The sequence below is a fragment of the Leptonotus elevatus genome, chromosome 9, assembly GCF_054856555.1.
Source record: "Leptonotus elevatus isolate MCC_2025b chromosome 9, RoL_Lele_1.0, whole genome shotgun sequence".
Taxonomy (NCBI): domain Eukaryota; kingdom Metazoa; phylum Chordata; class Actinopteri; order Syngnathiformes; family Syngnathidae; genus Leptonotus; species Leptonotus elevatus.
Window position 1 is genome coordinate 18,276,577 of NC_141247.1, and position 22,294 is coordinate 18,298,870.

Genomic DNA, 22,294 nt, shown 5'->3' on the forward strand with positions numbered 1-22,294 from the left:
AGGAAAGGAAATAATTACGAACCTATTTTTTAGAATCCTGACAGTATTATTTTTTAACATACGTTAATAATATGCAGCAGTTAATGGTTAATAATCTTATCTTTATCCTGATTATTTTCTTCTTGCAATGTCTTGTTAAAATCGTCTTTATTATTAGAGCAATTTTCTCCTAGTATTGATCCACCGCAGTGCGGTTTTAATGCTCCTCTGCACACAAGCACATTTATTTGCAAAGATGACAAAATCCTTTGAGATACGTTTCAGAACGCGACACATCTTCCTGTAATTTGCATGTTCAGTGAGCTCCCGCTGGATGCATTATAGGTTTCATCTTTGTAAAGCATACATCTCGTGATTTAACAGAGGTTAAATTTGTGCAATTCCGCAGCGCTGTCGAAAAGATATGGTTGACAGTTTATTCCAAGACAGCGTTTTCCTCTTTAATCATCTGCTGCAGAGGGAGTCTGCTGTAGTTGTTCAGATGCAGCAACTGTAAAACCAACAGAGAGTGCATCTGAGAGAAGAAAGATGATATCACCGTGCTCAGGGACAGGACAATTAAAGCAAAATAAAGTCTGCTAAAGTTAAAACAGCCTCGTGAAGCTCCCAGGAGTCGCATAAGGAGCTGGTGTTAGCAGTAAGGTGGGCAGAAGCAGCAAACACAACGCTGTCACACTTCCTTTCCCCGTGGAGCTCAGCGAGGAGGAGGCGAGCCGTGCACGCCACAGCGCAGCGCCCGCCTCAAGCTCTGGGTGTTTGCTGTCGCAGCATTTACATGATTCCGGTTGGTGACGTTCTCGTACAGGGATGTGCATTACTGTGAAAATGATAGAGTCACATCGTGTACATTGAAACTTACAGATGAGCGGCCAAGGTGAATTTCAATTTTATTTCAAGTCACAAAACATCCGAGTGCGAGTTGCCATCACAGCACTCAAAATGTCAGCATACTTTATGGGGCTTTAATTAAGAGCGTAAAAAAAATGGTTTGCTTCTCCATTGGCTTTTCGTGACTCATTCAAAAAGAATGAATAGCCTACTAGGCCGTTGTTATTTAAATCAGTGCTCCACTTTGGACCAAGCTATATATATATATATATATTAGGGGTGTGAATTGCCTAGTACTTGGCGATTCAATTCGTATCACGATTCATAGGTCACAATTCGATTTGATACCGATTAATCCCGATACGAATCTATAAATTGATTATTGCGATTTTTTATTTTTTTTACTCAAATTTAGAAAATACTAATCAGTAAACTTGTACATGTACACTGTAAGATTTGCATGAAAATGTATTTATTTATCTGAAAATTCAGGCTTATAACTGAGCCACTACAAACAGGTTGCAGTCTGTTTCATGTTTGAACAGCACTGAAATAAAAATATTAAGGCTTAATGTTCCATTAATATAACATTCTTCCATTATTAATGTGTGAATCCTAACCCTAAGTAAGACGTTTTGTTGAATATTCCCATAAAAAAATGGATGTTTAAAAATCGATCCGGCAGCATAGCGAGTCGATTCGAGAATTGCGCGCTGTAATATCGCGATATATTGCCGAATCAATTTTTTTCTAACACCCCTAATATATATATATATATATGAGAGAAAGAGAGAGAGAAAACCAACAAAAAATAAAATCTCACATTTTTGTTCTGAAAATAACAGCAGAAGACAGCAGTATCCTATAGTTGAATGTATTAGGATGAATGTGTGTACTTTTGACTCCAACATCTGACCCGCAATGTACATGCAGACACACTCTGCAAACTGTACTTGCTCGAGGGAATATGCGAGTGTCTTGCGGGGGGGCTGAGAGCTGACTTCCACGGTTCAATGGGCCATTTGAAGGGAGCGAGCGTGCACAGTAAAGATTTTGCCTCCGTGTGCTCATCATTTCACCTCATAACCTCACGGCTGCTGCATGGATTGTGGGATGGACGCATACCTCGTGCAGAATGCAGTCACACAGTGTTCAAATCCCAGAAAAAGGATTCTTACCATACCAGGGAGACTCTGGAGAATTGTCCGGAAAAAGTAAATAAGTTCTGATTGCAGTGTTTCCTCACTAACGCTGTGGCAAAAAACAACCCGATGTACAAAACTGGCTGAATTATTTAGTTGTTAATAAATTCTTAAATCGGAAAGTAGTTGGGACTGCGTGATATACTGTATCACTTGTCATTTCATATTTTTGTTTTTGTAGTAACAAAACGCAATGACAAATGGAATGTACGGTGTTATGTTAACAATGGTATGCCTGATTAAAAAAACAACAACAACAACATTGTTGGACCGCATTGCTGTGATGTTAATGAATCCCGTATTAAGCAGTGCTATGCCATGCAACAAAATAGAAGGCCACCTCCACAGCTTGTTTTTTTTTTATCTCTCAACTTTATGCAAAACCTGACCAATATCATCATGCAGCTCACAGCATGTCTCACCCCCCCCCCCCCCCCAATAAATCCCTGACCTTTTTGCTCGTTGTTTTGACTCTGCGCTGCGCATGAATGGCATGAGCGAATCTTATCAATCTTCTTACACTTAACAGTAGACAGCTGTCTTTTGCTTTATCATAAATACGGCACACTTTAAACATAGAGACACATTCGCTGTGTGGCTGTCTTCATTAATCATAGTCAAACACTTGCTGTACCTTGTTGTCTTTTCTCTCTCTCTCTCTCTTTTTTAACCACACATTATACAGTGGAGTCTCAAATGCCTCCAAAGTTACGATAAAGAATGCGACAGGTTTTGTTATTTTGTTGAAGTTTTCACTCGGGAACAGAATACTTGACATTATTTGTAATGGAACACTACTTTTTTCAAGAACGAGATATCTCCCACGTTGTAAAAGAGCCTAAGGTTCACGCACACATTAGTGATGAAAAATGCATGCGCCGCTATAAACCTTCGGCCTCGGCTACATGCATATTTGATCAGGAGTCCAACTAAGTAGGGTTCTTGCTACTGTGGTCAAGAATGATGATGATGATGATGATGATGATGATGATGATAAATACATTTAACAAGTGAAAGTGTGTGCAAAGGATACATTTTTGGATGACATGCAGTAAAGTTTATTCAAATATTCGGATTATTTTCTAGCTGCCAGTATTAGTTTTCTAAGAGTTTTGGAAATTCTTGGAAGTCTATAAGTCCCACCTCTAATATAAATACATACTAATTTATCTTTTTATACGTTTAAAAGTTTTATTTGTTAAACAATATAGTGGTTAAAAGGAACCCCAACTGTAATGATAAGTTTGCTCTATACTATTTATTTGTTTGTTACTAACATAACTATGAGATTCATTTTTCAAAAATAATTTCCAGTTGAATACATTTTTTAGAAACTTTATTTGTCGCAACGCATTCAGTGCGTAGCGACGTAGAATGGCGGCAGGCTCTCTGCCGAGCAATGTGAAACGCCTTTAAAGAAAGCAAGGTAAGCCTCGTAGCGTTCCTAAAGAAACAACATGTGATCAGGAGAGTCTTCCTCCCCCCGCGCCGTGCTCTCGTCATTCACAAGACGCATTCAAAAGTTTTGGGAATGCTACGGAGGCTTACCTTGCTTTCTTTATAAGCATTTCACATTGCTCGGCAGAGAGCCAGCCGCCATTCTACGTCGCTACGCGCGGAATGCCGGAATGCATTGCGACGTAAATAAACAATAACAAATGTAGTTTTTACAAAATATGTTAAACTGGACAAGAATTTTTTTTTAATTAATCTCATAGTTATTTTAGTTGCAACCAAATAAATAATATAGAGCAAACTTGTCATTACAGTCGGAGTTCCTTTTAACTTGTTTCTGATTTATGATTGGATATTATATAAATCCCTTTTATAGACAAACGTGAACGTTAGCCAACATTTATTATCCCCAATGCCTTTCTGTTCCCATTATTTCCTCGGAAAGTTTCCAGATTTTGCAACCCTATTCACCTCCCCACTAACGCGTGAGCTCTTCCCAGTAAACAAACTGGAAGACAGCTGGTAAGTGCGCATTTCTCCAGTCAGACCAGAAGCCCAGTGACGCTTAATTAACGCAAGAATGAAATTCCAGGACCAGAGGCTATAAAAAAAGACATCCTTGGATAATATGTGGGCCCTCCTCGAACAGAGAAAATAATTTGGACAAGTACTATGTTGGCCCTGTACTCCTTCAGTCTGATATGACCTTCTGGGTTCTTAAACCAGAGGAGCGGCTGCAGTCCATGATTCATTTAACACCTTGTGGGCCTTTAGGTGCACTCCAGGCACACACACTGCTGATTAAACGCTTTGTGGGAGAATTCCTATTTAAAGGCATACGCTACAAGAAAATTAATGATAACCGACCGAGCGGCAGAACACAGTTACCGGCCAGCGGTGATGGGCAATTTATGAGATTCACTCCAATTTACAATTCAGTCTGTAATCATCACTATGTTTCTCCAGTATACAGCATAAACTATTACGCACGTGGAATTGCAAGTAGCACGAATAGGCAGGTCGCAAAAACGATATAAATGTCATTAGAGTGCACTGAAGCAAGACACGGCGCACAGGCAAGTAAAGATTGTTGTGCACATGACCGTAAGAGTCAATGAAAGGGTTAGAAAACAAAGTCGGCTCAGTTTTAGTTGGGTCCATAACCGTTCACTGTTCTTGACTCGTATCTTGGGATAGACCGATATGGGCGCTGATATTGGGCATTTTGACGAATATTGGGATGATATAAGGGAAATTAGGAGTGTTAGAAAAAATCGATTCGACAATATTCGCGCAATTCTCGAATCGATTCAATATGCGGCCGAATCGATTTTTTAAAATCCATTTTTTTTATGGGAATATTCAACAAAATGTCTTACTTAGGGTTAGGATTTACACATTAAGCAAGGAAGAATGTTATATTAATGGGACATTAAGCCAAAATATTTTATTTCAGTGCTGTTCAAACATGAAACAGACTGCAACCTGAATTTTCAGATAACAATTTTTTCATACAAATCTTACAGTGTACATGTACAAGTTTACGGATTAGTATTTTCTAAATTTGAGTTTAAAAAAATCGCAATAATCAATTTATAGATTCGTATCGGGATTAATCGGTATTGAATCGAATCGTGACCTATGAATCGTGATACGAATCGAATCGCCAGGTACTAGGTAATTCACACCTCTAAGGGAAATCATTTTAATCGTAGGGAACTATTTATTTACATTTTCAGTTAACTTTATAAGAGATGCTGCTGACCCTGGGAACCTTTTGTACCTTATGTTTTTGTTCAACATTAAAACAAAGAAATGTGGAAGTTTAAGATTTCAGGTATTTTTTAATTTTGGAAAAATAAATATTTACTGTAGAAATCTATAGAGAGCTATGGTATTAACTTTTTAAGACTTACTGATAACCTTGATAACTACCTTGCGGGCTCCCTGAACATTTTGTTAGAAATTTAAAAGGATAACTATTGTCTAAGAATTTTTTTTTTTTATTCTACATTTTGAAAAGTCTGAAACTTTTTCAATAAACATGTTTTAAGACATTACAACAAAAAATTTAAAAATGGAATATCGGCTGGATGGATGATTATTTGACTTTTTTTTTCTTGAATTGTAGAGCCTTTTTCTTTTTTCCAAAGCTAAGACCTTGATTTCACCTACTTGCCGTAGCCATTCATGTGTTGAATGTGCCATCGCAACAGCCAGCAGCTTTTTTGATGGAAGAAATCCATCAAGCAGAGTTCAAAGGTCACACATGGGCTCTGTGTTTCACAATCGCGCTCTCACATCTAACAGCATGCCCTCCATCTCCTCGAGACCTTCTCCACCAATCATTTTGCATCTGGGTGGCTGATGCTTCTGTTTACTGAACCACATAAAATCGAAGTCGTTGGTTCCCCAGTTGTAAACAACAAGTTTAGAAGGCAACGGCGTCTTTATTGTAAAATAGGGTAAAAATGTATACAGTACATGAAGTAATGCTACAACGACAAAATACGCAAGCTGCATTGAGTCACTGCAATCACCCTCGATCATCCGTAATTGCCTTGCATTTCCCTGACTTTGGCATGCTTTATATGCACGTTGCCTACCCATCATGAACAAAAATCCAGGCGGATTTATCAGAATCAGTAGAAAGCAATTAAAGGAAACAGGAAACCAGTGTGTCTGCATTATCTGATGAAAATCCAATGACCCATATTGTCAAACTGTGATTGAGATAAAACAATAAATTCCACTCAATTGTTAGAATTCTCCACCAACCCTAATTTATTTTGTCACTACAATGGTTAAAACAGATTTTCGTTCAACGTCATTAACTCATTCACTCCCAGCCATTTTCACTGAAGCAACACCCTTCGCTCCCGGCTGTTTTACTGGATTCTGACAGATTTGGCAAGGCCCACAGAATATTGTGTTCTATTGCTATAAAACATGGAACCTACCAAAAGAAAGATTAGAGTCTCTTCTTTCATCAAGAAAAAAAAGTATATTTGTATCTGTTTCCGTTTTGCAGCAATTAGCATTAGAACATAGCTAAGTTTCATCTTTATTCAGATTCCTGGTCGGTGGCCCTGCTTGATCTCTTATACTCTGCTGCCACCTGCTGGCCGTTTTTTTGTAATAACTACCATTGCTTTAAGCCACCTCTGCTGCATCAAAGCCTTCTGTATGACAAAACAACAACATAAAAACGTATAAATACGTTTTTGGGAGCGATTGACAATGCATTAAAAAATTATTTACACGTTTTTGCGTTTGAATGAGTTAATATTCAAGTCTTTCTTGGTTTTATTCAATTATAAATTTACCAATAATTTGTGTCCATTGAGTGATTGTTTCATTCTGTTTCATGTTGAATCATCTCCCTGTTCATCAGAGGCAACATTTCATCAAGTTCGTACCCAAACCTCATGTTTTCTAAACAGAGCACAGGTGTCTTTTCTAAACAGAGCACAGGTGTCTTGGCAGCAGTATCAGAGCAATATAAACATGGAGTATCTGTCCAGCACTTGAGATTTGATTTACAGTATTTTAAATACTCATCCTATTGATGGCAGTGTTTTGAGATACCTTAATGATAGAAACACTTATCACTAAGACACAGCCGGGAACGTTATGAACAGCATATTACGAACAACAAACATCTGCTGCCGTCTACTAAAAGCACCTCTTTGAACTGCCCTTAGAATCTTTAAAAGACATTGCGTTTGATTTTGCTATCTACAGTATGTACTGTAAATGTATGCACAGGGGTTCCGGTCTTATCATAGGAAAGCAGCATTGTAACCTCCACCCTAACAATCTGACATCCAAACCACTTCGCCATCTGGCCTTTACTCATTGAAGTCATTGACAGCTGAGGGGATTAACAGTTCAACGGCATGAAATTGATTGAAGAATTATTCCTCTCTGCATGATTAAATATGCGCATGCACCATCCTTCAGCTGATTGGCAAATGCATTCTTATGCAATCATTTTGCGAAACGCTCAACTAATGGATGGCATTTGAATGTCCAGGGTGTGTCAGGATGCACACACGCATGTATGAATGATGCTTGCGTGTCTTTGGAATACAAAAAAAAGGTTGGAAGTAACAGCACAGTTGACTTGACTTAGTGTTTGATTCCTTTGGTTCAAATTGATGATAATCACAGGGTTCAAGCTCTTAATTCTTGGAAGCACGCAGAGTTGTAACAAAATGACTCGCAGCAAAATGCTTTAAGCCATTTGCTCACAATTGCGGATGATTTGGGCAGAGAGCATTTTCCACAACAGGACATCGTACGCCAACCGATATGGGAAGTGTCAGTACTGCATAAATCAAGAATGGTCTCGGGGCGATTTTGTTATCAAATATCCAATGGACAATGATGTGAGGTGACAAAAAAAAGTGGTAGAGTAGTTGTCTCCCAACCCAGAGGTTGTGGGTTCGATCCCATGCCATTGTGACCACGTCAAAGTATCCTTGAGCAAGATACTGCTTCATCAATAGGTGAATGAGTCGTCAAATGTAAGGCACATTGAGGGCCTTGTAAGGTGGGAAGCGCTATATAAAATACATTTAATAATAATTAATACATTTAGTGTCTCCGGATTTTTTCAGAGCTAAGAGAATAGAAAATTGCCATAAATGTCATGACATTTTTTTCATGCAATTTCATGCCATATAGGGATAATGGGATATATTGTTATTTCTTAAAAAATTATCTGCCATTGTTTTTTGGGCATTTTATGCATCAAACGTACTCGTGATATATATCAGTAAGTGGTATGAGTATCGTTGACTACTCAAGAATTGACTACTTGTACTGGTATTGGTCGGAAAAGAAGCGGTATGGAACATCTCCACCCTTCTTCTAATTATATATATATATATATATATATATATATATATATATATATATATATATATATATATATATATATATCACAATATAGTGATAATGTGACGGCCATGTGTGGTGGGGCAGCAGTGCTCTCGCACCCTCTACATACCAGCGCCCAATGCATATAAAAGTGTTTTATACTCCACCCATTGATTTATTGATGTATTAGTCCAGGAAACAGTCCTCAATACTGCATTTGTCAAATTCATTTTGCATTTAGAGAGAACCAGACAAGCTGGCTATGTTTTAGGGCACAGCCTCGTTGTGCCCACACTTATTGAAAGCTTTTATGTGGCATTAGTTGGATTAAAAAATATGTTTGGTTGGTGTGTAGTGCAAGCTATAAAATCAGATGTCCCCGAGGACGTACGATTTGGAAATTGATCAATATTTTGTATTCTCTTGGGAAAAATTGACTTAATTCTTATAAGACGGCAAGTCATGTAAGTATTGTATTTGTTTTAAGGTTGTGTTTTATTGTTCTTATGACTCAGACCTTACTGTGTGCAGTTTGTATGTTGACACTAAATTGCCCATATGGTGCCAATATCCTACCTCTTGCCCATACACAGCTGGGACAGGGTCCAGATGACCTGCGACACAAATGTGGTTAGGGAGTATAGAAAATGGATGAATTGATATTTTACTATTCAAGTGGTTAGCTAATTTTTACACTCATACGACAGCTGAATTAAAATGTTAATGACATTTCTCCCTTCATTTCATATTGTCCTCCAGGTCACACATAGGGTACATGTTGTTCCTGGGACCTTAACATGTCCAGATGGCTGTCAATGGATGACCTTGGCAAGACATAAAGGTATTAGTGACTATAAAGACTTCTACTTGGGAACAAATTAAACCGCCTGAATGAGACGAGATTGGCCTCCACTCATCAAATCCTGCTGCCTCAACATTTCCACATCCCCCAATAGCCTTGTAGACATTTTCCACTGTGTGTAATTGTAGGAGAAAGATCAGTATCACTGTGGCAGTATTGCACACCGCCTCTGCTTTGTAGTGGCAAGACAAGTGAACAAATTCTGCTCTGGATCGCTGGGAGTTCACCTTGGCAAAATTACTGTAGCTGAGGTAGGAAATAATTGGAAAGACTTTGATTTAGATCATCAATGAAGGAATTGTAGCATCACACACACAAAAAAAAACTCACATTTTCTTCTGTCACTCATGGTGGCATTCATTGTTGTCCAAGACTTTATATTGATGGGCTTAGTCAAATTTCATCACTACATTCCCCTCTCTTTTAATCTGCCAATCACAGTGGAAAAGTATAAATACTGTACAGCAGCTGCTCTCATCAGCCCTCATGACCCTTCTCCATTGCTCCGGAGTTTACAGTGTTGTATGCTTCGAAGCAAATTGAAGGGCCCTCCTGGATGAGCTTCATCTAACCATCAATTTTCAATGACACTTTTCCTGTTCAATGTCACAGCAGGGACTGGAGCCAAAGCCAGTGAGTGGACTTTGGGTGAAAGGAAATTTTCTTTTCATACCACAGTCATTCCACTAAGGTCATTGGTCATGACTATTTTTAATGAGTTTTAGTAATGATATAGACCAGGATGTTCAAAGTCATTTTTGTCATGGATCACATTGTAGTTATTGCTTTACTCAGAGGGTGGTTATGACTGCGAAACCATATCTATATCTGTCTCTGTCTGTCTGTCTGTCTGTCTGCCTGTGTCATCTAGCTAGCTAACTAGCTAACTAGCTTATCTATCCATATCTATCTATCTATCTATCTATCTATCTATCTATCTATCTATCTATCTATCTATCTATCTATCTATCTATCTATCTATCTATCTATCTATCTATCTATCTATCTATCTATCTATCTATCCATAACTATCTATCTATCGATCTATCTATCTACCTTGTTATCTACTGTATCTAGCTATCCATATATCTATGTAGCTAGCTAGCTATATACCTAGCTGTCTCTGTAGCTCACTGATCTGTATATATTAGGCTACTGGATAGCCGATAGGCCAAGACTTTTGAAGTCGCGAGGCCGCCATTTTACTCCTCCCAAGAAACATTTCTCGGCATACGATCCTATACATTTACACTATCGAAATTGGAGAGCATTTGAGACAGTACTTAGTACAAACAGCATGATTTATGACGTTTTACATTTGTTAAACATAAAGAAGTGGACTTTAGAAATTTTACAACTTTCCTTAAATAGATGTATAAATTACATGCTTAATGATGTTTACAGGAGGATTTTTTTTTCTTTTTACTAAAGAATTATACCTGTAATTAAATAAAAGATACCTCTGTCAAATCTAATATTGGTGTCTAAGGAATTGTGCAATAAAAGAAAGGGGGTCTTCAAAGCAGCACATATACCGTCCACTTGATTAAAAAATAGTGAACACCCCGTCACAAACACCCCCACCCCGGCCCCCCGGCCCTATACTAAGAGCCTACGAGCTGTATATGTCTAATCTATATATAGATAAAGATGACTTGACTTGGCTTGACTAATCTGTTCGTATACATATAGTTTAGTTTCCTCGCGAGATGGAAGGAGTAAGATGGCTGCCCTGTGTCTTGCACGGGTGTGTGTGGGCTATCGGCTATCCAGTAATATATACAGATCCGTGATCTAGCTATGTAGCTATCTAGCTAGCTAGCCATGTTGCTAGTTGCCTAGCTATATCTACAGAACGTGTGTCTATATCTAGTCCTAAGCACAAAAATCATGTTTGTTTTTTAATGAGTACTCATTGCATCATACCGATTTTAAGACGCCTACTGAGATATAACGATTGCTACAGTAATTAGAGATATACTTGCCTATTAAGTTGCTTGCAGAGTCAAGGGAGGGACTTTTCAGACAGTATATTTGTTCCAGTGAAATTAAACCAAATATACCTAAGGGTTTTTCTTAACAGCATCCATCTTGTGCCTGCACTGTTCGCAAATTGATACATTCCGATACATACCAGAGTTCATCAGAGAAACATACAGTCCGACATTGATTCGAGGCAATGACAAGAAGAAAAGTTGCAGAGTAAGCCAAAAACACACTCTCAACTGGAAGCTCCGGCTACTTGTTAATTGACTGTATTGACCCGAAACAGCCAGACACAAGTGTCTAGTTGTTTACAGTATTCAGTAAAGTGAGAAAGACTTGCTGTAAATACATGAGGCGGCATTTTACACTGAGTGAGAAAATTTCACTTTGTCGTAGCAGTGCGATTGCCTCTGAAATTTTGTACTGGTATTGAACATTATCAGTCACATGAATCACATGATGATTATTATTATTCAAGTTCGCGGCAGCCATTACTGTAAGTTGTTATTGCAAAGCTCAAATTTGCTGTGCTAATAGGTAGCAAAAACATACAAGCCTGTAAAAGGAAAAGTTACTCCGTAACATTTTCACTTTCAACAAAGTCAGTTTCCACATTTTCTTTATGTGTGAAAGTTTCTGAGTTTCTGCACTACAGCCTGTGTCTGGTCCTGTCAATGGCTTGTTTTTGTTCGTACAACCTAAGGCTAAGTGTTGTCTAAACTACCCATCAAGCTGAGTGACAAGCTGTGGCAAAACCTTCCAGCCTGTAGGTCCCAACAGAAGGATTCTCAATGCACTTTTATTGCCTCGAGGTGAGACGTGACATATTATTGCCAAAAAGTAGTGTAAAAGATACTTTTTATGCAACTTTTAGGATTTCTGCTTTGTCAAAATGCACACTTTTGTTTCATTTAGAACACAAACAAAAGCACTTTGACTCGTACTTGTCAGTGTTTCAGTACTTTCCCCCCACTCTTTAAGTGCAGTAAAAGATGGCCTATTAGCACTAAACAGCCGCAATACAGTTAGCACATTGTCTTGTGCATTAAATGTGTTAGCGCCATGACGTGTGAAGTGTTTCTCAGTGACAAGTGCTGTCGTGAAATTGATTTGAATTTTAATTGGATGTCAGAGACCTTTAGTAAGCCACCTGGGAACTGTCAATTAAATTGTGATAAAAATGCATGATGTGTTTCCTTTGAAATACTTCTCTGCTTTTCATAGAAAATTGGATAAACAGGAAAGACAAATCGGAATCTCTTCCATTGTTTGTCAAATGGAGGAAACTAGGTGGTCGGTTTGACTGTCTGATTGAATACAGAACATCCATCCATCCATTTTTTTTATACTGCTTACCCTTTTTAGGGTCATGGGGAGCTGAATCTATCCCATCTGATTGCGTGCGGAAAGCAGACGCTACCCTCGACTGGTCGCCAGTCAGTCACAGGGCACATATAGAGATAAGACAATTGATTGGGAATTGAATTCACGCTGCCTGCTCTGAAGTCAATGGAGTGAACCGTTAAATACAGAACTTAAACACTGAACGCTTCCTTGGAATTAAAGCAAAATGTGAACATGCTGATCTGTCCAAAATGATGTACAATTTATTTCTAAGTATTTGCTGTGCAACAGCGCGCCATATTTATTCTGAATTCATGAAAGCAATGCCTTACAGCCTTGTAAACAGAGGCGGCAATCTAAAAAATGAATGCGCTTGCTTTACCTTGACCTATTTGAGTTGAGTGAGAGGCAATACAATATGCTTGATGTACAGTAGCCGGGATCAGAAACCACAGCCATTGATCAAATGCGACTTTGTAGGCAGACACTGCATGCCGTTGGTTTATTCTAGGTTAAACTCATTGTATGTATGTGACTTACAATAATTACAGAATCAATTACTATTCATTTTTCATAATCGGCTTACACTCATGAATACAATGTTTTGTTAAATGTGTGTTCGTTTGAACAGAACAGTATGTGCTGCTTTATCAAGTCTTCTCACCATGGCAACCAGACCCTTCTCCGCTCTGGGGACTCAGAAAATACAACTGGAAAGCAAAGCTGTGGAAAATAGTTAAAACTTCAGATGCACTTAAGCACTGAAAGATTCCACTGTTTAACACACTTTTCATGACCCTAATTAAGCTTAATTTGGTTCAAGATCAAAACAAACACCCGTACTAGCAGTGCAGCTCAGGAAAGGCACACGCTACATAACGATGATTCCTTTCCCCTATTTGACACGGTTGTCACGTCATCATTTGTTGAATTACGGCAACAAGGAGCTATTCCTGATCTCAATGATTGAATCTGGATAATAATATGAAAACAGTTTTCATATCAGACAGTTGTTTCCTACGCATTATTGGACATACTGTAGCTGCTCTCCGGCTTTGTTCTTGTAGCTAGCTAATAGCTAGTATTTTAGCAACAATCGGAATAGCATATATGAAGACCGCGTCACCTGGTGCGTCAGACTTTTCGCTGCTCCATGAAGCCTTATAGTCAGACGACTCTGTAAATTGGCTACTAGAGATCCTGACGTTGACGTCACGCATCCCAAAACGGGCGTTAGCGCAGCCATTTTGGCAGCATAGAAAACGCGTCTGCCACTTTGACAAAATGGCAAACGGCACATTTTAACAATGATTGACAGCTGTTGTGGACCAGCTGTTACAACGAGAAGAGGCAAAAAAAAAAGAGGATCAAACGTTATCCAGGCTACCAAAAGAGAAACCAATGCATAGCCAATGGATCTCAGCAGCCATAAAAATGGTGAACAACAAAATGGAGGATTTGGGATCCTCCTCATTGTTTGTGTAGCAACCACTTCATATCAGGCGAGTCAATTACTGAATCAGTTAATTAAGTAGATGTGGCTTGATTGTATACTTATTAAATGAAGGCGAAAGACGTGATTAGCAGCCGCTAAGTTGCTAACATACCTAAATAACACTGCCAAGACTTGCGTGAAACTTCGATGGCACTTTGATTTCACATAAAGGGGAAATAAATCCGGATTGTAGAAAACTTGTAAAGCCTTTGTATGATCAGATTTGAAAGCACTCCCGGGCGTAAGAGAGGGGGTAATTCCACGTAGCCGCGTCGTCAAGTTGAAAAAAAAAAGCAAGCCTGACACTTCATCTAAAATCCCACCTGTCCACCTCACGCACGTATATCATGTCCTTTTCATCAAAGTGACTGTCAATGCTCTTGGGCGGAAAGTTGACGGATAAACGCTAGTTTTATCCCTCCTCATCATTGTAGTCCATTAACGCGGCGCCGCCACTTTCCTGCCACGGGGGACGTGTTCAGAGAAATAGTCACGTGACGGTCCGGATCTCTACCGGAAGACCAGATGCCGAAAACGTGACTAGCGATTAGTCAACTTAAACATTGATGCTAAGTAATAAAGTCATTTGGTTCAGTGTTCTTGTTTTTGAGTCGAATTGCAGACAGCCCCAACTGACAACGGCGCTTTAATGCAATGAGCACTTTATCACAGGGGTGGTCTTCACTCAGACGAAAACATGGAGTCTGTCGGTCACTATGTCCAGATGTAAGCGTACTCTGACAAATGTGCACACCTCCAGCAAAGTTGCCTGAGGGAAGCTGGCCTCGGGAGGGGGGGGGGGGGGTGCACATGATTATTCCTGTCTGCTTTATGTCACATTTCAAGCTGGAAGCACTTTCAAGACGCAGCTGTTGTTTTGTTGCAACCTGCTCACAACTTCTTTGTAAATGTGCTGTTTATCAAGAAACATGTCGAATCCAATTCCACCAATGCTGTGTTTAAGTCAAATTTATGGGTGGTTTTGATTAACCATCAAAGGATTGGTATGATAATTACAATTTTGATGATTAGGAATTATGGCAATCATGTGAAATATGATAGTGGGTTTTTGCATTGGGGTTAGTTTGTGCATTTACTACAGCTTGAAGCAACTGGAGCAGAGTGGGGGGGCGTTTCGTTTTTTCTGCCCATATTTAGCTGCTGTTGTCATCTTTTTTTATATATATAAAATTGTATTAGCTTTTATTTGGCTTTGTTTGACTAAATAAATCAGGGTTAAGGATGAGGCGGCGCCTATCGCATCTGATAATCAATGACAAACAGGGTAAATTGGACTACTCACCAGTCAGTTGCAAGGGCACATACTGTTTCATTTATAGTCAATTTCACATCTATGGACAATTTAGAATCTTCAGTTAACCTAACAAGAAGCCAAAATACATTTTAGGGAAGGACCTGCAACGCAAGCATGCTGACCACCAACCCACTTTGCTGCAGTTAGAGAACAATTTGGGAACAAATATTAAGATATCACGCAAATTAAGAATAAATTTATTTGATTTTATTTTTTTTCTATTTCTCTATTTCCATAATAACAGTCTGATGAAACACTGGCATATCCAATTAAAGGAGTAAGTGAAATTAATTCACATCCATGCTTGATTGATTAATTGATTTGATAGATAGGATCACAAATGTCAATCTTACTTTTCTCAGCTATTTAATATAATGCAATAAAAGTAGTTAAACGGTATTCACAATGAGGTTGGAAAGCAATTTGCTTGTGAACGTAGGAAGCTGAGATAAACGAAAAGCGACAAATGACCCCAGTATTATTATCTGTGCTTTGATATTTTACATCGAAAGCATCGGCATATTTACTGCGCACAGATCGCGATAAAGTGTGTCAATCTGTGTTTCGGGCAAAATTTTACTTAGTCTGCCTAAAACATTACGTTCATCACGCAGTGGTTTTGTTTACTCTTGGCTTATTAAAACAAATTAAGAATGATTGTTTTCTGCCTTGTTGGTCTCGTTAATTGGTGTTAATGTGTTGACACCGTACTGTGTGCGTTAGTGATCGAATGGATCACAAAATTCACATTCTTCACCCTAATTAAAAAAAAAAAAAAAAAAACACCCACCTCATGTTCTGTGTATTGAATGTTGATAAGAATTTTGTGGAAAGTTTTTAGGGTTTAATTATTATTTTTTGCCAATACATTTCAATAGCTGTCAGTTATACGCAAATTTTGGCTATTCATGGGGCGGGGCCAATCTCCCTCGAATAGTGGGGGTTGACTGTACAGTAAATGAGCAAGTTGTTTGAATAGATTGGATACATCGGCCAATTTTCTGAGTGGATCGGTGATCTTTTTTTATTATTATTATTTTTTTAACTACCTGTTCAGTGATCGGCTCCGAAATCCCAAGCCGAGCGCATACTGCAGTGAATACCACTGTATAACATTTTTGTTGTATTTTTGAGTCAAGCATTTTTGGGGGAATATGCGATTGCAAATGTTTACGGATCTTTGTTAGATTAACTTATTTCGTTTAATTAAGATGTACAGTATGGTTATTTTTTTAAACATTGATGCCCTCACTAATGTGCACTTTTTTTTTTATATCACACATACCGGCAAATGCTTCTGACTGTCTTGGCATTACATTATTGATAAACAGACGTCTAACAACATACAGTATGTATGGCCCTCACCTCTATTAACTATGCATGAAGTTAACAATCGTCTCTGTAAAGGGATAAAAGAAGCCGCGCTGTCAGCCATAAATTGCGAAGGTGTGTGTGTTTCCTCTGGACACACTCATTGTTTGCCTTCGCCAGCATGCTGCGCTCGTGTATTTTCTTGGCTTTGAAGGTGGCCTGGCATGCATGTTTGATCACAGGCTAAAACAGACACTCGCAAGTCCCCACAGTCTTGGCAGACAACACATGCATTTTCTCCAGCAGCCGATTACATTCCGCCTCGTGGAAATGCTGATCCTGTGCCATTCCTCGCTCCCATGGAATATTTGCTAATGATCCAACATACTTTTCCGAGAGGAGGCAGGAACAGACCTGTGACTCCCTGGGATCATTCCAAAGATTTAGAAAAGCTTCCTCCCGTCTTGTTAAGTATTTACACCATACTGGAAAAGCAGGTTGTCCTGGTAACAAGTGTGGAGATATTCTTAAATACCACACAATATATAGTTAGCGCCCACGCTAAAAAAAAAAATAGCCAGGAGCAAAAATCTATAGCCTTATTCAATTAACAGGTTATGCCAACTGACAAACAATTAAGAAAAGAGTTCAGAATAAAAGTACAAAACACCTCATGGTAGATTTTTCTGACAGTCTTTGGCTATTTCATATTGCAATATTATGTAACAGCACATTTCAACGATTTAACTCGCAGTTTCACTGAGAAGTAAAACAACACAAGATAAGCCAAGGACGCAAAATGCACAAATGCATGCCAGAAACTTTATATGCAAATCACAAGTTGAGCATCCATCCATTCATTTTTTTTATAATGTTTTTTTTTTTTACGGATTTCAGGGAAGTATGCATTCAGTCACACCAAATTGTGTGAAGGCCTGAAACGTCATCATCATATTTAATCATCATATTTATAAACAATGCACATAAATGTTGTGTTTTGCCATTACATTAATAGTTAAATATGTCAAGTAAACAAGACCGACTTTATTTTAGAAGTTACTAAATATATTAGTATTTTTTTTAAAGTGAAGTCTAGAATGAATGTCTTATTTAATCATCAAAACAAGTAGCAAATTTACATGAAATCCTGAAAAGTCGCATACAAAAAATATATAATTATTAGGCTAAGTCCAAAAGGTTGCTGTATTTATTTTTAATAAAAACAAACTTTGTTCTTTATAGTCACTGCTAAAAACATACAAAGTACTTCTAATTAAGTAAACTAAAAAAATGTAAACTTAGTTACTTTATCAAGCAAGTAATCAGTAAAGTAACTAAATTACTTTTTCAAGGTAACTGTGGCAACACTGAAAGAGACATTTTATTTTACAACGAACAAGCCAAGGTTTCCTTGCAAACTGTTAAAGCAAAGAAAAAATATTGGCCTTTAGAAATACAGTGAACGTCAATGCAATGCAGCAGGACGAAAATAGCTCGCTGGAGCATTTCTCAGAAGCTGTGCTGCATTCTAAATGTGTTTGTGCTCAGTCGCTGAACCATTCAGACATGTAAATAGTTGCAGTGTTTTTGGCAGAGGCAAACGGAGGAATGGATCCTTTCTGTTTTTGTCTTTCTCGGGAGCATCTTACTAAACGTAGTCTCCTTGTTGTAGAAGCGGAATGATACATGGCTTTTAATGTGCTGATACACATTCAAGTATGCTTCAACAATAACATTTTTGTAGGCCAGCAATCGGAATGTTTGTGTTATCGGGCACTACAGTCTAGTTTTGGCTTAAATCTTGTTACGAGTTAGAGTTCAGCAGAATAGAACCTGAAGTGAAAGTCGTGCCAAGAACGCACTACAAAGCCGACAGTTTTATAAGCGAACCCTCTTTTAGACATTGCAGTTTAGACGCCCGATGTTTTCAAGCGTTCGCTCGAACGGCGCATTCCTCCCTGCCAGTGTGCTGCTGCTCAGCAAAGCGAGATGAACGGCAGAGTGTAACGTAATGTTGCCTGACGGACAGCAGTAATGGATAATAAATCCCGGGTTCAGGTGTTGTTTGATCATAAATCACACTCAGACTGTGGGCCACAGTCAAATCTATCAGGCTGCCGTGCAACAGTAGGCTGAGAGAAGTGCGTATAAATCCCATTTTGCTTCATGGTTTGTCTTCTAAACTGTCTCAGTTTGCAGCAGAATATTGAGCAAACATAATATGAGTTTATATCATTTGTCTTCATCTGTTTAAAAAAAAAAAGAAGACTTTTTGTGTATTTACTTTTTCTAATTAGATTCAAGAGCTGGGGTGTGGATGCTGGTCCAATTCTCTATGTATCATCCGGGGCGTGGCACCAATCCAAGCTTCCAGAAGTCAGTCGGAAGGGCCACTAATATGTTTTGCGGCTTGTTTCATTTACTGCAAGGTCATCATAAAGACAAAAATAATCCCCTGTGACAAATTTGTTTTCCAAATGTTTCACTTTGCTTCTCTGTCATTGCTGAGAAATACTGCCCGATAGTGCTGACTTCGGGAGAACGTTTTGATCAAGGCCTGATGTATTACTCTGTCCTTCCTTTTTGGAATTCAAATGCATCTTCCTCCTGTTTGGACGGACGAATGGGAAAGTAGGTCTTTAGCAGTCCGACTAAAATGCTTCTTTTTTCCAACCTGCTATTGAAAACACGTGATTACTTCCCAAGTAAGATATGTTGCTACAATCTTTTCCTATATCAGCCAATTTTTTTATGCGATGATAATCGAAATTTTGGAAATAATCCACACATTTAGTAACATCAAACAATACAAAAACAAATTGAACAACAATATCAAATGCAGCAAAGTGAATAAAAAGCCAGTTTAAATTGGATCAGCAGCATTTAAATTGGATGTTTCAATACTACCATTAAACAATGCCCTATACATTTTCAGAGATGGCCGTTCTGTCAATATTGACGCAAGGTCTGCCAATGCCCATTTAGTTGACTATTAACTAATTCGCTCCCAAAAACCTATAAAAACGTTCTATTTTAAATATTGCCATGCTCCCAAAAACGTATTTATAAGTTTATTTTATGCTTTTTTTTGTGCTAGAGCATACAGACCTGAAAAGGTCGCTTAAAGCAATGGTAATTATTACAACAAACGGCCAGCAGGTGACAGAAGAGTATAAGAGATCAACCAGGGCAATGTTGCAAAAAGCTCTTTCCCCATTGCTTTCAACAGATTTGTGAATAATGATGAAACTTACATATATTCTAATGCTCATTGCTGCAAAACAGAAACAGATACAACTATACCCCCCCCCCCCCCCCCCCCACACACACACACACATTAATGAACAAAGAGACTCTAATCTTGGTTTTGGTAGCAATAGAACCCAATATTCTGTGGGTCTTGCAAAATCTGTCAAAATCCAGTAAAACAGACGGAGCAAAGGGGTTTGCTTCAGTGAAAATGGCTGGGAGTGAATGAGTTGATGATAGACAAGAAACTTAGAAAATCTGACGGACTATAAGCATTGCCACAGTGGGTTTTTGTCAGTCAATGTGATGATCACTAACCGGGTCGGAACTTGCGGATTTTGCTAACGAATGATAGAAACATTGACGGACGCGCATTTCGCTGAGGAATGACAAATGACAGATTGATGATTATTACAATTTTGTTTGCTGTGAAATATTGACAGATGACGTAAGGGTGGCACAACTGTTGACGACTGACGAATGATGGATGCTAAAAATTAATGGACCTCTGTAAATTAGTTATGATTTTGCCTTAATATATAACACACTCAATGTAATAAAAGTGTTGACCTTCAGCTTTAATTTAAGAGAGGCATGGGCTGGCATTAGGGGGCCGAGCCCGCCCTGGCAGTCAGCTGTGCCCGCCCTGGGTTTGAAACTGTTTTGAGAGGCCTCTCCAATCTGTTCTTCCTGTATGTCACGTAAACTTGCGTTGCTTCTGCTTTAAGTAAAGCATGGCTTGCCAACCAACCATATACTTCCTTTTAAATTCGGCTTTGATTGACAGCTAAAGATAGCCAATGACAATCGGGATGGGGGCGGTGGGGCGGCCAGACGCGCGTCCTTTTGACACACAAATCTACTTCCGGGTTAGCCAGCGCGCGCGTTCGCCCGCCGGACGAATGACCGTTCAGGTCATCTATGTAGCCTCTCCCGCTGCCTTTTTGTGGATTAAAAAAAAAAAAAGTGATGCAAAGCGACGTATTGTAATGGGAGCCACCAAACGTCAAACCTCGATCCGTGCTTACAAATTTGACATCGCTGGAATTCCTGTGAGTCCTCACGTTACGACGTTCACAAGTGAGTGGGAAACTAATAATCAGTCAAGCCACACGCACACACACGCACACGCGCGCACACACATACACACATGCATGGACAAAATTGTCGAAGAACACACGCGGTGATGCGGTTAAACAGACCCACACACGCACGCAGGCACAGAAGCACAACAAGAAAAACCGCAATTTATGTTACTTGTTAATGTTGATGACTGTCACCAAGTTCTAATAAACAATGCACTTTACACATGATCCTTTTAGATTGATATTTTGCTTAGTTTTCACTGAACCCTTATGATATTATTCTTGTATCATTATCAGTCTTGCAGTAGAGGCAAGTGAAATGAAATAACACAAAATACAATTAATTAATATAATAAGTAGGTGAGTATACAAGTAAATAAAAAATAATATTAATACATTAATAGCAAGGAATAGGGAAGTGAATACTTGTAAGTAAGTAAATAAGTATCAATATAATAACAAATTGCAGCATTGCAGAAGGCACAAAACACTGAAACGATGCAAAGTCTCATGCTGAGTCAAAGACCAAAGAATATAAATGTTGTCCGTATCGTACAGCCTTAAATCCAACCAGTGAAGGAAGGCAACTGTTCCCCACTCGCTGATTAAGGGGCTGGGTCAGAGACACAGAGTCATATTCCTTCGGACATAGTAGTAAACAAAAATGGCGTTTGGCTTTGTTGCTAATGAACTTTTTTAGTTGAATAAATGCACACAGAACTACACTATTGTTTTTCGTTTGTCTTTTAGATTTCATAACGAACTGCCGCTTTATTTCTGAGCACTTTTGCAGTTGTCACAACGCCACTGTTCAGCCTGAAGAACATCAGATTTAGGATTTAATTGTGCCCCCTGCAAAAAATGTAATTTCTTTCTGCAGCCGGGTCAGATGTGGCATTTACTATATATTTTAACTTATTCACTCTCAGCCATTTTCACTGAAGCAATCCCCTTTGCTCCCAGCTGATTTACTGGATTTTGACTGATTTCGCAAGGTCCACAGAATATTGTGTTTTAGTGCTATAAAAACTTGGAACCTACCAAAAGAAAAAATTACAGTCTCCTTTTTCATCAGGAAAAAAAAAAGTATATTTCTATCTGTTTCTGTTTTGCATAAATTAGCATTAGAATATAGCTAAGTTTCATCATTATTCACAAATCTGTTTAAAACACTGGGGCTTGGGGGCTGGACTTGGACAAAAGAATATTCCATCTTTATGCCTTCCAAAAGTCTTGTGTTTATGTAACGGCTGCCAACTTGTTCTGTGCAAATGTACG

At 38.6% G+C, this 22,294-nt stretch overlaps 1 long non-coding RNA gene across 1 annotated transcript in view; it reads left to right on the forward strand.

Annotated features, from left to right (window-relative positions):
* Positions 1-22,294, forward strand: part of LOC147168648 (uncharacterized) — a 47,907-nt gene that overhangs the window by 3,630 nt on the left and 21,983 nt on the right. Inside the window, exon 2 of the long non-coding RNA XR_015095899.1 lies at positions 9,129-9,210. This is a non-coding gene — a long non-coding RNA (uncharacterized LOC147168648). The remainder of the gene's footprint in view (positions 1-9,128; positions 9,211-22,294) is intronic.